The sequence below is a fragment of the Anomaloglossus baeobatrachus genome, chromosome 10 (genome assembly GCF_048569485.1).
Source record: "Anomaloglossus baeobatrachus isolate aAnoBae1 chromosome 10, aAnoBae1.hap1, whole genome shotgun sequence".
In the NCBI taxonomy this organism is placed as follows: Eukaryota; Metazoa; Chordata; class Amphibia; order Anura; family Aromobatidae; genus Anomaloglossus; species Anomaloglossus baeobatrachus.
In genome coordinates, this window is record NC_134362.1 from 19378476 (window position 1) to 19385986 (window position 7511).

A 7511-nucleotide genomic window follows, 5' to 3' on the forward strand; every position below is an offset into this window, starting at 1 on the left:
CAGCATACACCCAGATCTAATGGCGGCAGGGACAGCATACACCCAGATATAATGGCGGCAGGCACAGCATACACCCAGATATAATGGCGGCAGGGACAGCATACACCCAGATCTAAGGGCCGCAGGGACAGCATACACCCAGATCTAAGGGCCGCAGGGACAGCATACACCCAGATCTAATGGCGGCAGGCACAGCATACACCCAGAACTAATGGCGGCAGGCACCGTAACCACCCAGAACTAATGGCGGCAGGCACCGTATACACCCAGATCTAATGGCGGCAGGGACAGCATACACCCAGATCTAATGGCTGCAGGCACCGTATACACCCAGATCTAATGGCGGCAGGGACAGCATACACCCAGATCGAATGGCGGCAGGGACAGCATACACCCAGATCGAATGGCGGCAGGGACAGCATACACCCAGATCGAATGGCTGCAGGCACCGTATACACCCAGATCTAATGGCTGCAGGCACCGTATACACCCAGATCTAATGGCGGCAGGGACAGCATACACCCAGATCTAATGGCGGCAGGGACAGCATACACCCAGATCTAATGGCTGCAGGGACAGCATACACCCAGATCTAATGGCGGCAGGGACAGCATACACCCAGATCTAATGGCGGCAGGGACAGCATACACCCAGATCTAATGGCGGCAGGGACAGCATACACCCAGATCTAATGGCGGCAGGGACAGCATACACCCAGATCTAATGGCGGCAGGGACAGCATACACCCAGATCTAATGGCGTCAGGCTGTCTTGCTAGATACTGAATTATTGATGGATCAAATAATATCTGGGATCACTCCTATCTTATGATTATGATTTGATTCCTATCTAATCACACATTCTTTCAGTCATATCACATTGGTATCACACAGGCACAGCATACACCCAAATCTAATGGCGTCAGGCACAGCATACACCCAGATCTAATGGCGGCAGGCACAGTATACACCCAGATCTAATGGCGGCAGGCACAGCATACACCCAGATCTAAGGGCGGCAGGGACAGCATACACCCAGATCTAAGGGCGGCAGGGACAGCATACACCCAGATCTAAGGGCGGCAGGGACAGCATACACCCAGATCTAATGGCGGCAGGCACAGCATACACCCAGATCTAATGGTGGCAGGCACAGCATACATCCAGATCCAATGGTGGCAGGCACAGTATACACCCAGATCTAATGGTGGCAGGGACAGCATAAACCCAGATCTAATGGCGGCAGGGACAGCATAAACCCAGATCTAATGGCGGCAGGGACAGCATACATCCAGATCCAATGGTGGCAGGCACAGTATACACCCAGATCTAATGGCGGCAGGGACAGCATAAACCCAGATCTAAGGGCGGCAGGCACAATATACACCCAGATCTAATGGCGGCAGGCACCGTATACACCCAGATCTAATGGCGGCAGGCACCGTATACACCCAGATCTAATGGCGGCATGCACAGTATACACCCAGATCTAATGGCGGCAGACACAATATACACCCAGATCTAATGGCGGCAGGCACAGTATACACCCAGATCTAATGGCGGCAGGCACAATATACACCCAGATCTAATGGCGGCAGGCACAATATACACCCAGATCTAATGGCGGCAGGCACAGTATACACCCAGATCTAATGGCGGCAGGCACAATATACACCCAGATCTAATGGCGGCAGACACAATATACACCCAGATCTAATGGCGGCAGGCACAGTATACACCCAGATCTAATGGCGGCAGGCACAATATACACCCAGATCTAATGGCGGCAGGCACAATATACACCCAGATCTAATGGCGGCAGGCACAGTATACACCCAGATCTAATGGCGGCAGGCACCGTGTACACCCAGATCTAATGGCGGCAGGCACCGTATACACCCAGATCTAATGGCGGCAGGCACAGTATACACCCAGATCTAATGGCGGCAGGCACAATATACACCCAGATCTAATGGCGGCAGGCACAGTATACACCCAGATCTAATGGCGGCAGGCACCGTATACACCCAGATCTAATGGCGGCAGGCACCGTATACACCCAGATCTAATGGCGGCAGGCACCGTATACACCCAGATCTAATGGCGGCATGCACAGTATACACCCAGATCTAATGGCGGCATGCACAGTATACACCCAGATCTAATGGCGGCAGGCACAGTATACACCCAAATGTAATGGCCACAGGCAGGTACAGTATGTAACTATACATTATACCTCTTTATTTCTACAGCGTCTGCCCATGTTGCAGGCAGGTGGAAAATGACAGCGTGACATCAGCTGATAGACCTGCGGTCCAGGGGAAATTCCATCATTGCTTTCCATTTCCACTACAAGCATTGGCACTACATTCCCAACATTCCAGACAGGAGCCACAGGCTCTGACAATGGAGGGTGTGTGGAGCCTTCACCAGCCTGCACAAAGGGTTAACCAGCAATACAAGTGTCTGACACCAGGACGTGTGGGATGTGCAGGACGCCCTCCACTTTATAGGACGCATTCCTGCTCGCCATAAACAGCGGTCAATGTACAGCGCCGAGATAACGGCCACAGTAACATTCAACAAAAAAAGGCATGAAAATGTAACAACCCTTTAATGTGGAGTCCGGTAATCCGGCACAATGCAAAAATAGCCCCATTCTGGATAAAAGGGACCCTATTTGGCCTACACGCAGCGAGCCCAGTACAGACGATGATAAACGCCAAAGCAAATCACAGGCCCCGAATACCCCAAAACAGGCCACAGCTCAGGTCCTTGCTCAGTTGGTGTCAGGCCAAAAAAAAACAAAACGGCAGATGTCCAGAAGGGGCCAAAATTATTGTAAAGCTCAGCCATAGTGTGATTTTACAGCTGCCTCCGAGGCGTCGCCTGTTTACAGCAGGGCACGGCAGCTCTGCAGCGTCCTGATCCTCTCAGCCTTGATCGAAGACTAAGGCTATGTGCGCACGTGTGCGCTCTGCACCTAAAAGGTGCGCTTCAGAGCGCAGCTGAAAAGCTCCGTTCTGAAGCGCATGGTGCCGGCAGATTTGTGCGCTCTGCATGCTGCCTCTCTCTATAGACAGCATGCAAAGCGCACGGAAGAAGTGACATGTCACTTCTTAGAACGCAGCGATTCAGGCAGCAGCCGAATCGCTGCGTTCTAATATGCCACGTGCACACGGCTCCTGCACAATCTCCATAGACTGTGCAGGGGACGCAGGGCGCATGCAGTTACGCTGCGCTGCAGATCGCAGCGTAACTGCATGTAATACGCACACGTGCGGACATAGCCTAAGGGGGCTTTCATATCGGTGGTCCCGTCCAGACTTCCATCTGAATTCCCCGCAAATTCGGATGAATGTGCAGACAGGGCCAATGACTATAATGGTGTAGACGGAGACACTGTGTGCTCTGTCGTGCACCATTTTGGAGGTATGCGCCTATTGCAGACAGACATCCACCTAGACGTAGTAGAGTGTGTCTGGGTGTCCACCTTCAGTAAGCGGGTGGAAAGGGGGTGGGAGGCACAATTCTTGATAACATTTTCAGCAATCCACGGGGGTCTCAGCTCCCATTTTGCCCCGCAAAATGGAATTCAGACGTAAGCCTTGACAAGACCACTGAACGGGGTGAGGAACGCAGTGTGAACGCACTCTAAACCTACATTCAGATAATTTTTTGAGGCTTTCCAAAAACTGAGTTTTTCAAACAGAAATCTCCAGGAAATGCTCCTGTTTCGGGGGCAGTTTTTCTTTTCCTGAAGCTGCTTTGTAAGGTTATTTTTTTGCAGACTTTGGACTGCACAGGGCCTAGTTTATAGCTGCTGCCTTCAGGGTCCGCTTTAAAAAAGTAACATGATCTCTATTTTTTACCCCCTAGAAGTTTTTCAAAACGTCAAGGAAAAAAATAAAAACATTAAACAAAATAAATAAATTAAAAAAAAAAAAAAGACAACTTCTCATATGAACAGTCCAGTAATGAATTCGTAAAGTTTTGAAGCAGATTTTAAAAGGATATAAGCTCTAAAAAAAACTCACAGAAATTTTTTTGTGGCAACATAAGCCATAAGAAAGTCTGTCTGTGAATGAGTTAACCCTTTACATGCCACAGTCAATAGCAACAGAGGCATCTAAAGCATTTAGACAGAAGAAGAAGCCTCCCTCTGTCAGCAAGGACCCAAAGGAAAGTATAGAGGGCCAATCAGACACCCCCCCCCAACTTTGCTGACATATATTATTGAATGATGAAAGATAAAAAAAAAAATATAATACACCCTAAAAAAATAACATTCGGGTCCTTATGGTGTTGATGAATTTGGAGCAGAGAATTCCACAATATGGAAGAAAAAAAAAATAAAAATGGCACCAATGAAAGAAAGAAAAAAAAAAAAAATATCTATCTATCTATATATATATAAACCCGGGCACCAAAGATGAGTTTTCTTGGAAAAACCATGGACAGGAAAAATAAAAAAAATTTAAAAAAAAGGTCACAGCTCTGGGAGAGTGTCAACCATAAAGAAATAAAAGTACCAGGCAGAAGGTTATCATGTGTGCGGGTCACTTAGGCTTTCACACATCCGGTAGGTGCAGAGCCGGCCAGTCCGGCTCTAAAACCTATGCAACGGATGCGGCGAAAAAGCCTTTGCATAAGTTTTTTAAATGCGGCCGGTCCGGTTTTTGCCGCTTGCGGCATGCTACTGAGCATGCGCAGTGGCAAAAACCGCATGCGTTTTTTGCCGCATCCGGCGTCCATAGGCATGGAATGGCGGCGGAATGCGGTTTTTTTTTCCGCACAAAAAACGTGCCAGGCAACGTTCCATCCGGCCGCCGCATCGGCTAAATCTGCCGCATGCGGCAAAAACCGGACGGAACGCAAGCACATGCGGCACTAATTAAAGTCTATGCAGGAAAAACGCAACCGGCAGCAAAAAAAAACGGTTGCGTTTTTCCTGCAAAGCGCCAGATTGTGCCACACAGGAAAAACCGGAGGTGTGAAAGCAGCCTTTAAGGGAACCTGTCACCAGTTTTTTGGCCTATAAGCTGTGGCCACCACTGAGCTCTTATATACAGGATTCTAACATGCTGTATATAAGAGCCCAGGCCGGGGGTATAACAAAAAAAACACTTTATAATACTCACCTAACGGTCGCTGCGGTGGATTTGGGTCATATGGGCGTCTCCTTTCTCTGGCGCCTCCTCTTTCGGCCATCTTCCTCCTTCTTCTGAAGCCTGGGTGATGACGCGTCCTACGTCATACACACTCGTCGGTCCTGCGCAGGCGCACTACAATGCTTTGATCTGCCCTGCTCAGGACCACAATGCCGGCGAGTGTGGATGACGTAGGACACATCATTCATACTGGCTTCAGAAGGAGGACAAAGATGGCCGAAAAGAGGAGGCGCCGGTACCGGAGAACGGAGACACCCAACTCCAGCGACCGTTTAGGTATTATAAAGTGATTTTTACGTTCTACACAGCGGTCTAGCGGTCTGGGCTCTTATATACACCATGTTAGAATGTTGTATATAAGAGCCCGGTGGTGGCCGCAGCTTATAGGCCCCAAATCTGCGGACAGGTTCCCTTTAAAGGGCTGGTACCAACCATGGTGTTTTCTGACAGAGACCCTGACATCCGCCATTAGGACCCCCTGAGAGGCACAGAACTGGGGGTCCCGGATCCCTGAGCCCCAGGGTGACCGGAGGGGGCGCATGTGAAGGTCACCGGACAACGCCCCCTGGGATCACGGGTGACCACTGTGACACTGCAGACGGACAATACCATTCTCAAGACCAGAGGGGGAGGGAGTGTCCCCCCCATCTCATAATGGTATAATCCATGGATTGTTCTGCTGGAAAACCCCCTGTAACGACTCCAGCCTTCATTTACGGTACCATAGTTGATAATCTCAGAGGAGCCGCCAGCAGAGTATACAGGTTATATAGGGCCAGCTCCGCTGACCCCGGCACTCACCGCACGGCCCCCGGTGACCCCGGCACTTACTCACCCGCTCTCACTCTCGGCGGCGACTTCCTTCTCTCAGCAGAAACACCTAGTCTGTGACGAGCGGCACCACGTGACCAGCGCAGCGACACGTGACGGGAAAACTCTCATCACGTGACCTGCCAAACCACGTGATGGACGGCTGAGCGCCACCAATCAGATGAGGCGTTCATTTTTCCGTGTAGTTTTGTAAAAAATGAGAGCAGGGATCTGATTGGCTGCTGCTGCCTCCACTGTTTCCCCATTTTTATCCCACATTACAGAGCAGCATCCAGCTACATACAAATTAAAGGGGCACTCCCATCTCCAGGATCCTCTCCCAAACTGTTGTAAGTGTAATAATAATAACAAAAGCAAATACCTCCAATTAGAAATGTAGTATCGTTCTCCTGATTCACTGTCGCTTACCTCATGTGCAGGGCATTGCAGGACCTTCCGTATCCATGGTTACGACCACACATAATTAGTTGATAAGCACCGATAATTAATTGCTCTTAATCGTAACCATGGATACCTAAGGTCCTGCAATGCCCTGCACATGAGGTCCATAGAATAGACAGATTATATGGATCCTGCTGCACTATGCTACCATGGAAAGCAGAATACAAGCAACACCTCCATGTGCCTGTCCTTTTGTGCTATAGCTCATGCAATACTCCCTGTAGTATATCCCTGCACAGCAATGCTCCCTGTAGTATATCCCTGCACAGCAATGCTCCCTGTATTATATCCCTGCACAGCAATGCCCCCTGTAGTATATCCTAGTATATCCCTGCACAGCAATGCTCCCTGTAGTATATCCCTGCACAGCAATTCTCCCTGTATTATATCCCTGCACAGCTGTTCTCCCTGTAGTATATCCCTGCACAGCAATGCTCCCTGTAGTATATCCTAGTATATCCCTGCACAGCAATGCTCCCTGTAGTATATCCCTGCACAGCAATTCTCCCTGTATTATATCCCTGCACAGCGCTGCTCCCTGTATTATATCCCTGCACAGCAATGCTCCCTGTATTATATCCCTGCACAGCGCTGCTCCCTGTATTATATCCCTGCACAGCAATGCTCCCTGTATTATATCCCTGCACAGCGCTGCTCCCTGTAGTATATCCCTGCACAGCAATGCTCCCTGTAGTATATCCCTAGACAGCAATGCTCCCTGTAGTATATCCCTGCACAGCAATGCTCCCTGTATTATATCCCTGCACAGCAATGCCCCCTGTAGTATATCCCTGCACAGCTGTTCTCCCTGTAGTATATCCCTGCACAGCAATGCTCCCTGTAGTATATCCCTGCACAGCAATGCTCCCTGTAGTATATCCCTATACGGAGCTGCTCCCTGTATTATATCCCTGCACAGCGCTGCTCCCTGTATTATATCCCTGCACAGCAATGCTCCCTGTATTATATCCCTGCACAGCGCTGCTCCCTGTATTATATCCCTGCACAGCAATGCTCCCTGTATTATATCCCTGCACAGCGCTGCTCCCTGTATTATATCCCTGCACAG

General features: G+C 49.6%; 1 protein-coding gene across 1 annotated transcript in view; it reads right to left on the reverse strand.

Moving 5' to 3' along the window:
* The window catches only part of TRAF6 (TNF receptor associated factor 6), a 27571-nt gene extending 21499 nt beyond the window's left edge, over positions 1 to 6072 (reverse strand). The window contains exon 1 of the mRNA XM_075326692.1: positions 6006 to 6072. The gene's annotated coding sequence lies outside the window, so the exon portion shown is untranslated. The remainder of the gene's footprint in view (positions 1 to 6005) is intronic.
* Positions 6073 to 7511: the final 1439 nt, after the last annotated feature.